General features: G+C 45.2%; 2 pseudogenes; one reads left to right on the forward strand and one right to left on the reverse strand.

The window, feature by feature from the left end:
• Window positions 1–2131: 2131 nt before the first annotated feature.
• Window positions 2132–4412, reverse strand: LOC146763098 (uncharacterized; annotated as a pseudogene).
• Window positions 4413–5338: 926 nt separating this feature from the next.
• Window positions 5339–6156, forward strand: LOC146763099 (endogenous retrovirus group K member 8 Gag polyprotein-like; annotated as a pseudogene).
• The last annotated feature ends 7831 nt before the right edge of the window (window positions 6157–13987 follow it).

Here is a 13987-nt window from a genome sequence, read left to right on the forward strand (position 1 = left end):
TGGCTTCGGATTACTTGCTGAGAACCCTCAGGGATACTTTCCTCCGACCTTTCACCTTCCGGTCCCTCATCCTCCGATAATTCTTGAGTGGGTGCTGAGGGACCCGGGTGGTCTACTAGAGAAGGTTCCGGGAGGGGGGGGGGGTATAAAGGTTTTGGCGGTGGAGGTGGCAATGGAAGAGGTGGTGGTGGTGGCGGTATATAGGGAGGAGGGATACCTGGGGGTAATTCAGTTTCTTGTGACCTCTTTTTCTTCCTCTCCATATTGAGAGCAAATAATTTCGCCCTTGTCTCTCCTCTTATCCAGAGAGCTGCATATTCACTTTCTTCCAAATTAAAGGGTTCTTTGGAATTAACGTAAATATTTAGGCCTGACAGATCCAATCCTCAAAAGACCCAAATACCGGCCAATATAACTGATCCCCTCTTATTTGTTTCCCCCCAAAAACTTCCATGCAGTAATGAGCCATTTTTACTTTATCTTTTCCCTTCCTAGAGGGAAAGGCATTCCAACACTTAATCATTAAGCCTAATGGACTATCCTCTGGAATATGGGGAAGTTTTACAGGGATTCCCCCACCCATGGGTTCAGCAGGCTTGCTTTTCCTCTGACCCATCTTCTGGAGTGCCTTCTAACACACACACACTTGCTTCCCTCAATTCGTGGCCCAGTCCATCGCCGGATATGGGAACCGCACTACTATGAGGTCCGCACTTGCTTGGGGAGTCCGAGCTGCTGGCCCCCTCTCATACACCACACTTGTCACACTCCAGGATCCCTGACCCCCGATTGAGCAGTCCCGTTCTCCCAGAACAGGCCTCCTCCGGACACCAGGTCCTTCGGAAAATACTTACACCATCCGGTATCTTCGCCCGGGGCTTCGTGCACAAAGAGTAAGGGGGTCGCCGGCAGTTCTTTGCTTGCTATCGGATTTTAGGTTCGTCGGTCGGAGTCCAGGGAGTGAAATTTTCCAGAGATCACTTGAGCTAACAAAATGAATGTATAAAAAATGAATGTATCAAAAATGAATGTATCATGTTTGTAGAATCATGTGTTGAATTTTAAGAAACCTCTGCCATGGCGCAAAAGACATAGGAAAGAGAGAGAAAAAAAAAAATTCTTTAAAGCTTCTTGCAAAAAGATAAATACCAGAGAAGACCAGGAATGCAAAGAACTCAGATAAGGAGGCCCCTCTGTCAAGGATGATGGACTTATCCAGATAACAGCAGAAGACCAAAAGCGCATGCGCAGAGGAGAAGAGTTCAAAAGTCCAGTGCAGAGGAAGACTATGGTTTCAGCCTCAAAAGACCACCAGAGACCCTCATAAAAACCACCACAGCGAACCACGCATGCCCAGAAGGGCGTGGACCTATTTAGCATGAGAGGCGAAGACAGGCGGGGCCAGGTGTTGAATATGCATAGAAAAGTTGTGTAATGTATTGCATATGGAACACCTTTGTGAATAAAATTGTGGGACAAACTCCAGCTCGGGGCACAAGATTTTGGAGAGCTATCTCACTTGTGCCGGGCGCTGTCATACATACCCACTTCATAACTACATCGAGTTGTGGAGTCTATTTATTTATAGCGCGTATCGCTTCAGGAGGAGCGTCCCCGCAAGGCCACTGTTAAAGCGAGGCCCCCTCTCCGGGTGTTCCGATCCGAGTTACGGCACCAAATTTGTTATAAATTGAGGCGAATAATTTGATTCAGCCTTTTAAGTTCAATTAATAATTTTATTAATTACAGCAAGCGGTAACAAGCAAACAGCGCTGGGTGCAGCTGGGGAGTCTGCTCTCCGCCAAGGGCTGACACCCTTCTCTTCAGTCCCTTTTTATACTTTTCTTTTTTGTATCTTCTCTGCGTTGTGCTGGCAACAGTTGATTTCACAAGAGGGGTGATGGGATTCCTCCGCTGCAGTTATCAGTTACAGCCAGTCCTGCAAGATCTTTTTTTTTTTTTCCATATATAGTTATCACATTGTTTTACAACATTTGCTTGCGGTTACCTAGCCTTTCCTAATCCTGCAAGTTCCATGCCCCGACCCCCACCCTTTTCCTCTACCCTAATTCCACACTCTTGATGAACAAACAAGGCAATGCAGTTTTTTACAGTGGGGGTCTATGCCCTCTCACAGCCGCGGCCACCACACTCCCCCCCGCCCCCCTCGGGGAGCTCTGTTGCCTATGGTGGGTGATGCGGGGCCAGCCCTCTCTGCGCGCACGCAGCCGCCGCTGCCATGCTGCCGGGGCGGGTGAAGGGGCTGCGCTGCCTTGCTCCCGTCTCTGCTCTGGTCTCCACCCCTGTGTTCTGTCTCCTAAGCCAGCCCCGTTTCGTCATCCACTCTGCCTGTCTCCTCGGGTTTCACCCAGCCCACTGAGTGTGGCGGCTGGCCCACTTCCTGCTGCCCTTCAGTCTACCTGGCCGTCGGCAGAGTCACTTCCGCTGCCTGCGCGTGTACTTCCGCCGCTGGCGCACGGCTGGGTCCCGCGGCTGCTTCAATGTGCGTCACCACTTCCTGCACTGAAGAGCTGACTGCAGCAGTCCTCGCACTAGCCGCATATTATAAACAGCAAAAAACCTCTCGACCTGGGATGGCTTCTGTACTTCTGTTTTTTCTGCCATGGACCCCTCAAATGCCTGAACGGCTGCCTCCACCGCCTTCTTCTGGGCAGATATACTTTGCAAGGTACGTAAAACTTTTTTCCAAACCGCTCCAAGTTCCAATACTGCTTTTTTAACTTTTCTGCCTTCAACAGCAGAATCCCAAATCAGCTGCCCTAGTTCTTGCCATTCATTCTCGCTAAAGATGAGTGAGGGCTTCTGTAATTAATTAGTTCCCCCCCCCCTCCCTTGCGGGCGAGACTGGATGTATATTGGAAACTGATTTACAAGTAAAAGGACGTGGCTTGGCCAGGAGATGGGCCATGTCTGGGCTCCAGGTGTTGATCATCGGTGCTGATCGTCCAGGATGGATATCATGGTATCCTGGGTTGTAAGATAAGCTTGTATTCTATTTGCCATCTGTTGAAGGCAAACCTGTTGGGCAGGTTTGTTATCTTTTCCAAGAACCGGTTTTGCTCCTAAGAGGTAATGGTTTGTTAGTGGGCCATTGACTATTTCAATGCAGGGCTGGTAACGTAACACCATCCTATTGCGAGATGTTCCACCCAGAGGGGGAAGCCAAGCACTCTTTTATTGGATATAAGGGGGTACCTTTTTGGGGACAGAGCAGCTCTTTACTTTTGGGGGATTGCCAGAGAAGCAGCTCTCTTCGGCGGCACTCGCAGCGAAGCAGCCGGAGCGCGCTGAGGCGACGGCGGCGGAGCTCGGAGGCAACCCCGGTGCAGAGGAAGACCGGCCCCACTGCCACCAGATCTTCAGAGGAAAACTATACCCTTCTAAAGATCACCACTTCAGCTGCAATTCATCAACCACTGCAAGGGGGGCAATAGTCCCAGCAGGACTGCTACTGGCACCCCGAATCCTCAGGTTCTGGACTTTTTCACTGGTTTTGTTTGTACCGATTGCATTTGCCTTTTTAAATTGTTGTCTAGTTTTCTCCTAGTAAAGAATTGTTACTCCCATTCCCATATCTTTGCCTGAGAGCCTTTTGATTTAAAACTCCTAGTAATTCGGAGGGAGGGGGTTTACCTTCTCCATTGCACAGGAGGCTTTAGCCCTCCTTCGCAGATTCCTGTCTTGTCGAACCTAGACACATGGAAATCCTCAGACAGATCCATGTGAATGCAGCCTTCCCGTAAACTCTCATCAAGAATTCAACTACTCCAGACATTGAATTATTTCTCCTCATCACCAAAAAAAGAAAATCTTATTAACCTATAGACTCTGAATAGAAGAAAAGTCTAACTGCTGAAATCTTGGCCTCAGGCGGAATTTTCCCTATAAAAACCGCTTTTGCCAGGATGGAGGTGTGGGCATAGGAGAAAACCTCTGCTGAGGCTGACTCCTTGTTGCACACCCAGGGTCGACCCCGGGCTCGGCTCTGTCCTTTCTGTGTGGCTGGCTAGATAGAATTTGACCGCAAATAAAATGATTTTTATTTTTAATCTGGCTGAATAAATTCTCGTTTATAACAAATCCATCTTTGAAGAAGGTGCAAGTGCCGTGGAAGTTACCAAGCATGTAACCAAAGCTTCTGGGAAAGCTGCCAAAGCTTCCAGGCAGACTACCAAAATATCTCCTTATCAGACTCTTAAACCTCTTTATCTCACACCTGCACAGCAGCTCACTATGGTGCCTGTGTATACTACCGCTGCACCAGTTAGATGAAGTGTCTTTAGCAGAGAGAGAAACCCAGCCGTCTGCTTCACTGCTTCCATCTCCTCTAGCACAGCCATCTGCCCCGCCCCCGCTCCCCTCTGAACTGCATGAACAACCTGCAAGGTCATATCCTCCGTTGCCTGACAGTGATAGTGAATCAAGTGAAGAGTCACCCGCGGTAACACCTGAGCTGGGGAAAAGAACTGTTGACAGTTCATCTTCTGATATATCTAGCTCTAGTGCCCCATGGACTTTGCCTCCATGTCATGAAACAGAGGAAAATTTAACAGGGTAGAAAATCCATCTGGAATTAGGTGAAGTGGATTGCTAACATGAGTGAAATATGCTGTTTAGTCTGTTAACTCTGCTGTGCTTGTAAAACTGTCCCAGCCAAGGAGAAAATAATACAATTTCCAAGGTGAAGAGATAAGAGGGGCCCCTTGAACTCTGAAACTAAGAAGATAAGAAGTCTGCAAAAATGGACAAAGGGATTAGAGAGTTCTCTGTGCAAAGGGCCAACTGTAAATTGTAACTTGAAATCAACAGAATGAATATGCATGAACCTATTGTGAGATTCTATGTATATGTAAATTAGTATGGGATAATAAAAAGGATCGAGAATCCCCAAGGGGCATGCATGCCCTTTGAAGGGAAATACCTGCTGCAGGGGAAATCCTGGTATTCGTCCAGTGCTGAAATTTAAAACATAGCGTTCCCTACAAATCTTTATTAGAATTGTGGGGTTTTGATTTTTCATCCGCGTGTCAGTCAAGTGACTGTGCTTCCTCGACAGCCTCAGCATTTTGGGGAATTTGTTAGGAAAAAAGCAGCTGAAGAAAAGAATTGGGACATAATAGAAAAATTAGGTGCCCTGAAAGTACCTCAGGAGCAGAGTGCTAATGCAAATGTTGCTTGTGATAACCCTATGGCTTTTCCAGTTTTTAAAGCAGTTCCTGGAACAGGGCAGAATGATAGTCATCATGTCTTTGCCTAGAAGGTTGTGCAAGATCTCCAATCGAAAGTGGCTCAGTTTGGTATTAATTCCTCTGAGGTAATGCAATTGATACATGTAATTAATGCAGACATGCTTGCACCTTATGACATCATGCATCTTGCTACAATTTTATTCCAACCAGTACAGTATGGTGTGTTTCAAGAAACTTGGAGGCGAGTGGCTGAGCACACAGCTTTAGCAAATATGCAGCTGCCTCAACATGACCCTCATCATGCTGTGGGTGTTGATGCCTTATTGGGTACTGGGCCTTTTGCCAATCAAGATTTGCAGGCAAGGTGGGATCCTTCAATTTTGACGCAAGCTCAGCAAATAGGCATGAGTGCTTTAATTAAAACAATGGAAATGTCAGCTCCAAAACAGAGATACTTTACTATACAACAAGGAATGAGAGAACCATTTTTGCAATTTGTGGAAAAGCTTGCTGCAGCTATTGAAAAACAGGCAGATGATGAACCTTTGTGACACAGATTGTGTATACAATTGGCAAAAGAAAATGCAAACCCAGATTGCAGAAAGATTATTGATACCTTACCTGGGGAATCCACATTGCCTGAAATGGTTACTGCTTTCTCAAAGGTTGGTTCAGTAGAGCATAAAATGGCAGCTCTTTCTTCAGTTCTAAGGCCTCCATCAAAATGTTATAATTGTGGACAGCAAGGGCACATAAGGGCATAGTGCAATACCCAGAAAATAGCATCTAATAAAATGCAAACAGCAATGTTATGTGCAATCGTTGTGCAAAAATTGGGCACTATGCTAAACAATGCAGGAGTAAATATCATGCAAATGGTCAGCTGTTGCAGGGAAATGGGAAGAAGAACTCGAAGGGGCATGTGGGGGCACAAATACCCCGATGACAACAACAACATATACGGGCCTTCCCGGTACTGCAAAGCTACCCATTTGTGAACAATACTTAGGGGCAACAAGTGGGTCTGCAGGGATCGATATACCCACCACTGGCACAGTAACTATTTTGACAAAAGAAATATGCAAAGTGCCCCTTGATGCCTATGGCCCAATAGGATGGGGATTGAGTGCATTTTTGATAGGGAGATTAAGTACTACACTTAAAGGTATTCATGTGCATTTAGGACTTATTGGTGCTGATTATTTAAGATAGATTCATGCTATGGTATCAAGTGATGACCCTCCTGTCACTATTCAGAAAGGAACTTGCATTGCTTAACTTGTACCTTTTGTGAGTTCTGTTCCCAATACAGTGGACCAAAGTTGCGACACAGGAAGTTTTGGATCAACAGGACTACCTCAAGTGTTCTGGATTGAGAAAGTAATGGAAAACGGTCCAGAAAAGACATGCATCATCACAGCCGGTGGATATCATCCAGGAACCATATCGATAACGGGTTTGATTGACACTGGAGCAGATGTTACAATACTTTCACGACTTTGTTGGCCTCAGTCATGACCTCTCACTCATGCAAGTCTTGGACTTATGGGTTTGGGTGGTGCTACAACAGGTGGCTTGTCAGCCATTGTAATTAATGTGAAACATCTCGATGGCCAACAAGCTAACATCAGACCCTATGTTGCCGAGGCTCCTCAAAGTTTGTGGGGATGAGATTGCTTATCTCAATGGGGTGTCAAAATTACTACAGATTTTTAATAGGGGCCACTGTGATGCAGAGCGCTGAACATCAAGTTTTAGCCTTGACATGGTTGATGGATAGACCTGTCTGGATTGATCAGTGGTCCCTTACAACCAAAATGCTCACTGCCCTGCAAGAATTAGTCACGGAACAATTGCAAGAGGGACATACTGAAGAATCTTTCAGCCCCTGGAATACCCCTGTTTTAGTAATAAAAAAGAAATTGGGAAAATGGAGACTTTTACATGATTTACGGCAGATAAATGCTGTAATGGCAACAATGGGAGCTTTACAACCAGGCCTTCCTACACCCACAATGATTCCACAGGAATGGAAAATAATTGTCATTGATTTGAAAGATTGTTTCTTTACTATTCCATTGGCTGAGCAAGACAAAGAAAAATTTGCTTTTACTGTGCCTTCCACAAATCATGTTGAACCCAATAAAATATATCAGTGGGGAGTACTCCCCCAAGGCATGAAAAACTTCCCAACTATTTTTCAATGGATCGTGGCACAGGCCTTGTCAAAAGTGCGGGCGCAATTTAATAGCTGTTATTCTTATAATTACATAGATGATATCTTGTTTGCATCTGACAACAAACAACAGCTATCAGCTCTTAAACAATGTGCTGTGACAAATTTGAAAGCCTTTGGTCTGATTATTGCCCCAGAGAAAGTGCAGGAACACATGCCTTGGAAATATCTAGGTATGTTGGTGACTAACACTCAAGTTATGCCTCAACCTGAAAAATTAGACATTGATGTTTGCCACGCTCCCGCCCCAAATCCCTTTTCTCTCAGCCCCGGCTAGCTCTTGTGGGGCGAGGGTGGGCGATGGAGGCACCCTCCGCCGCTCCCAGCTGGGGTTTGGAGAGTGCCTTTGTGGGTTCCGGGCAGCGCTAGCAAGCCTCGCGGTGGTAAATGAAGAGCGGATCCTGCTGGGGGCTAAGTCCGAGTTTATTGTAGCCCAACGGGGCCAAATATCCTAGAACGGTGCCAGCCAACAGGAACAAGCACAAGGTGCTTGCACTGGCTTATAAACTGTAAGGGAGGGGTATCCAACGACCAATGGGGATAGGGATAGGGGGTGGCTCCGGGATGGGGGGATATGGTGGGGTCCAATGGGGAAAGGATATGGGGGGAGCCCCAGGTCCTCGCCCAATCACCCGGTGCCCTGAGTAGAAGCTTCTGGATGGATGGGAAGGGGCACTGAGTGATAGACAAGGCACCCGGGGGGGGTAAAATGCCTCTTTCAGGGTGATGGATAGATACTGGGAAGGCGGGAAGGGAGGACAAGGCGGGAAAACTGGGGATAAACCAAGTTGCACACGGGGGTACAAGGGAATAAACCAATACATAATACAGGGATAATAAAACATACAAATAACGCAACTCCACAGATGTTAAAACTGTTACTGATGTACAGAAATTGGTTGGTGCAATAGGTTGTATTTGATCATATTTAGGCATAACTAATTATCAGATGCAACCATTGTTCAATTTGCTATCAGGCACCACTTCCTCTACTGATGACAGGCAAATTACTCCGGCAGCAAAGAGGACTTTAGAAGAAATTGAATTAGCCTTAGCACACAAATTTGTTAACAGAATAGATACCTCTGTTGGTGTCCAATTGTTCATTTTGAAGGACCATGAAATACCATGTGGAATACTGTGTCAATGGAGTGATAATTGAGAAGACCAAATGCATATTTTGAAATGGATATTTTTATCTTTCAGATCTCAGAAAACAGCTCCAGGATTTTATGAGCTTTTTGCAGATATTATCATCAAAGGTCGCAGGCGTGGTCATGAGATTCTTGGACACGACCCTGTGACCATTCTGATACCTGTACAACAGTGGTATTTTGAATGGTGCTTTCAAAATAATCATGAGTTGCAATCTGCCTTATCTAGTTTTACAGGCCAAATAAAATACCATTTGTCTTCTCATCCTTTTCTAAAACTGACTAAAGAGATCCCTTTTGAAGGGAAGCAAATTTGTTCTCCTGTTCCAGTGGAAGGTATAACAGTTTTTACAGATGGATCAGGGAAAACCAGAAAGGCAGCTGTGGCCTGGAAAAAGGATGATCACTGGGAGTATGAGACAATGATTCAGCAAGGATCTCCTCAACTGGTTGAACTTTGTGCTGTTCTTTTGGCTTTTTCTTTATTTTCTGATTCTGTAAATATAGTCACTGATTCCATTTATGTTGCTAATCTAGTTAAACATTTAGATCAAGCAGTGTTGTATAATATTAAAGAGAAACCATTATTTACCATGTTAGTGAAGTTATGGACAGTTATTTGTGCTCGAAAACATCCTTATTTCATTATGCATATTTGTAGCCACACATCCTTACCTGGATTTTTTGTTGAAGGCAATGCTTATGTAGATTCCCTAGTAGCTGCTGCTGCAATCAGAACTGTACCTAATGTGTTGCAGCAGGCAGTTTTGTCTCATCAATTTTTTCATCAGAGTTCTCAAGCTTTACAGCAGCAATTTAAATAGTCTCCTGGTGAAGCAAAATCAATTCTTTCTTCTTGTCCTGACTTTCACATGACTTATGTCTCAATATTATGGTACCAACCCTAGGGGTCTATCTGCTTTAGAGGAATGGCAAACTGATGTTACAAAAATGCCAGAATTTGGTCACTTTAAGTATATTCATGTTACAGTGGATACCTTTTCTCATGAAATGGTTGCTTCAGCATTCACAGGAGAAAAAATTTGTGATGCTTTCCGTCATTTTTATCATGCCTTTTCTATCCTAGGTTTTCCATGTCATATAAAAACAGATAATGGCCCAGCACACACTTCTCAGAAAATGCAAGCATTCTTTAGTGCTTGGGGCATTGAGCATTCAACAGACATTCCACATGTTCCCACGGGCCAAGCAATCATCAAAAGGGTTCATGGTCTTCTTAAACGTCAGGTTCAAAAACAAAAAGGGGGAATGCAACAGGAGTCACCTGAAGTGAGATTAGATAAAGCTGTTCATGTGTTAAATTTTTTGCGTCCCCTACCTGACTCACAGTTATCTCCAATTTTTTACTATTTATCCTCTTTGAATTCTAAGCAACCAGATATTTGTAGAAATGTTAAGGTATGGGTTAAGGATTTAATTACTGGTATGTGGTCTGGTCCAGTGGAACTAATAACCTGAGGGAGAAGTTATGCTTGCTGTATTAAATGTTATCTGGAGCGTGCAGGAAGGAATAGAATGGATGGTTCCACAGCTGAAGCATAACATGCGGATGACACTGGCTAAGGCCATATATCAGGACATGTATCTCATCACTTTTCATGTGTTTTTATAGTAATTAAAGGATGTGGGTTTGGTTTGCACTTATCAGGATCTTCTTTTGAGCACTTTGGGTGGTTATAGTTTATTAGATATATAACTTGATAGAATAGAGTAGTTAAATTTAAAAGCACTTATAGATGGATGAAGGACAGGAATGATTGTGTTAAGAATGGGAATGTTAATTTTGTTAATGGTTGTGATTTCTGTTTGTGTTTCCCCCTTCTGCTTGGATTTTTGCAAAGGGCCCTGCAAAACTCCATAGCAGCTGTGTTTACAGTTCAAAAACAAAAAGGGGGAATTGTGGAAGGGGCTAACAGCAGGCCTGTTAGCAAAGGAGCAAGAGGAAGCTGAGAAGCAAGAAGATGATAATAGGCTTTCTCCAAAGCTGTTACCAAGGAGACCAAGAGAAGAGAGGAATTGAAGAAAGATAAAGAGGGAACTTTGCAGCTGGACAAAGTATTTTTAGAAAGTTAGCTGAAGTCACTGTTACTTTTCACAAATGGTGTTATGTTGACTTATTGTGTCCAATAGTTAGGGTAGAAGAAGTATAAATAATTAGAAAGTATAAAAAAGGTCAGCCATCTTCAATAATAAAGAGTTGCCATCTGAGAATGCTTAATGTCTCTGCTTTGTGTTGTGACCGCCTCAACAACACACTGGTGTGCACGCTCAACCAGAGCTTGACCTGTGGGGGAGTGAGGGATGCCAGCTTTGTGTTCCACTCCCCACTGCTGGACAAATTTCAGGAACTCCTTGGACGCATACACTGGGCCGTTATTAGTTTTGATTATTTTTTTGGGATCCCTAACAGTGAAAAAGCTTGCACTAGGTGCTTCTTGGCATGGTCAGACTTTTCTTCTGCATGGGCAGAGGCATACACTGCGCCTGAATATGTGTCAATATTTACATTAACATATTTCAGGTGACTAAAACTAGGAATGTGTGTGATGTCTGTCTGCCACACTTCACAGCTGCCAAGGCCCTGGGGGTTAACCCCCATGCCCATCAACAGCATGGCTTGGAGCTGGCAGTTGGGACAAGTGGCCACAATGGCTCTAGCCTGACTCTGTGTTAGCTGGAACTGTCGGATCAGGCCTGGCACATTTTGATGGTTATGCTGGTGACTCAGCTTTGCCTGTTTGAAGACTTCAAGGAGATTTGCTTTTTTGACTGGTGCAGCAAGGGAGTCTACTTGGCGATTCCCCTCTGCAATCTCACCTGGCAAATCAGTGTGTGACCTCACATGCATCACAAAAAACAGATGGTCTCAGTGAGAAATTAAATAAATCAGTCTTGAGAGCAATCCAAAGAGATGTTTGTTCTCTATTTCTTTGAGCACCGCCTGCTCTGCCCTGGACACTACCCCCTCCACATAGGCAGAGTCTGTTACCAAATTGATTCGTTCCAAGAACCTCTCAAAAGTTCTTACTACTGCAGCTAGTTCAGCCACCTGGGGGGATCCCTCCACAAATTCAGCATCAGCTTCCCAATTCTGTCTGTGGATTTCTCCAAGTCATCACCAACTTGTGGGAAGCCCCTGATGCATCTGTGAACACTGTGAGAGCCTTAAGTGGTCTCCAACTCCTCTCAAAGAATGAGGTGGAATTCCTCATTGAACAACTTGTGAGATGGGGCATGGACTGATATTTGTCCCCTGTAGCTGTCCAGAGATAAGTGGAAACTGGCATTGCTCTGAAGCAAATGCTCAAACATCCCTTTGGTCAGTCTCTTAGGAGAGTTCCTTCCCTCCTCAGAAAATCTGACTGGGAGGTGAATACATGCAAAGTCACAAGCAGCCAATTCACACAGTCTCACCCTGGCCTTCCGAATCAGCTGAGCTATTAACTCTTGTGGCTCAGTGATGGTCTTTGATCTTTGGTGGGAGAGGAAAACCCACTCTATGATCAAGAGTGAATCTTTCTACCCCTTGATCCATTGGAAAATCAAACCAAGCAAATGTGGCAGCTTTCCTAGAACAATGAAATGAAAAGGCATGTTTGGCTCACACCAATGTGCCTGCCTCTCTGACAAGGCCTTCTGTACCTTTTTGATTGCCATCTTTGCCTCTGGGGTCAGTTCCCTGGGGGATGCCAGCCCCCTCTCCCCCTTCAATAAATTGAAGAAGGGGTCTAAATCCTCATTTTTGAGTCCTAGCCAGGGTCTTACCCAATTCAAAGACCCACACAAAGAGTGGAAATCTGCTATCGTTTTGGGATTGCAATCAATTTCCAGTTTCTGTGGAACAGTGGTCCTTGCATTGATTTCCAAACCCAGGTGTCATGTTTTGACACTGGCACAATGCCAGTGCCCCCATGAAAATGTAATCTTTCAATTGAATGCTCTGAAATGGAATTGAGAACAGAGCAAAGGAGGCCCAAGCTTAATAACAGAAAAAAACTTTATTAAGCTACTACTATAAAAGAAAGAAAGGAAAAAGGGAAAAAACCCCACACACAGATCAAAATTAAAACCTTGCAAAGCATTCCTCCTCCCACCACCCAACTCCAACAAACCACAGTGAGACACAATCTGGACCCCAATCAGGTTTACACCCTCCAGACAATTGATACTCAGTCCATTGAGAGAAGAGGAGTCTCTCCTGTGCCACAGACCCCCAAAAAACCACAGCTGGAACATCCTGTGTTTCCATGTCACACGTGGCACCACTCGGAAAAAAAAGTTTGCCATGGAGACCCTTCTCCTTTCCATGCACAGTGCTCTCACCATGAATGCATGGATGGACAAACTGCTTTTAGGATTTTTCCTTTCAAGGATGTCCTGCCAAGAGGGGAGAAAACAACAGCTTTTTCATTTTTTGGGACCACAGTCCCCCCCATTTCTTTCCCCTGGGGCCAGGGGTTCAAGAGCAGAGATTTCTTCTCTTCTCCTTCTTTTGAGTACAGGGGGCAGCACTACAAACCCCCTAACTTTTCCTCTGTTCACTCCACTTCTGTCTTTTCCCAGCTGAAGCAGATCTCTTGACTTTGCTCTGGCATCCTCCTAAAATACAGTCTCTCTTGAAGGAGAAGGTTGGTTCAGTTTGTGGCCAACACCGAAAAGTCCAGCCAAAAAGCCACACCATCATCCCCTCCCATCTAGAATTTCTCCTTCTAACATCCCAGGGTCCAAGATGTCCCTCTTCCCCTCTTTCAAACCGAGGAGGGGAAAAAACAATTCACAAAGCTTTCATTTCTTAAGGAAGGGTTAAAAGTCCGAACTCCCAGGATGGCTCAATGCCCAGACTCTGGCGGCTCCCACGCGACTAGGCACCTTGCAGCTCCCCCCGCTCTTCTCCTTCCCTGCGGTGAACTGCTGACAAAACTGCTGCTGTCTCTTTCTCTCTCCCTCTCCGGAGAGAAACTCTGGGGGAGGGAATGGAGACATCCTATATTTCTCCCACCCTTCCATCTGCAGGGAGCCAGCCTGGTTCCAGTCCCTCCACCCTTGGGCCTACCTCAGTAAGGCCATGGGCATTCCCCTCCCCCACCCAGCCATGGCCGGGCAGGGAAGAGTCTGCACTGCATGCTGATCGGAACCAAAAAGAGCGAGTTCTCCTGGGAATTCTGCTTTTAACCCCTCTGTGTTCTCAGAGGCGTGTCCACCTTCAATTGGTCAATATCCAAATTGACCTCTTCCGAGAAAATTATTTTTCTATGTCAAACCACAACACCAGGTATTTCCAAGGTGGCATCCTTTGAACTTTGTCTTCCTGCAACTGAAATCCAGCAGAGGTTAAAACCTTAACCACTAGGTCAAGCGTGTGTTGG

Source organism: Lonchura striata, chromosome W (genome assembly GCF_050655825.1).
Source record: "Lonchura striata isolate lonStrDom1 chromosome W, ASM5065582v1, whole genome shotgun sequence".
Taxonomy (NCBI): domain Eukaryota; kingdom Metazoa; phylum Chordata; class Aves; order Passeriformes; family Estrildidae; genus Lonchura; species Lonchura striata.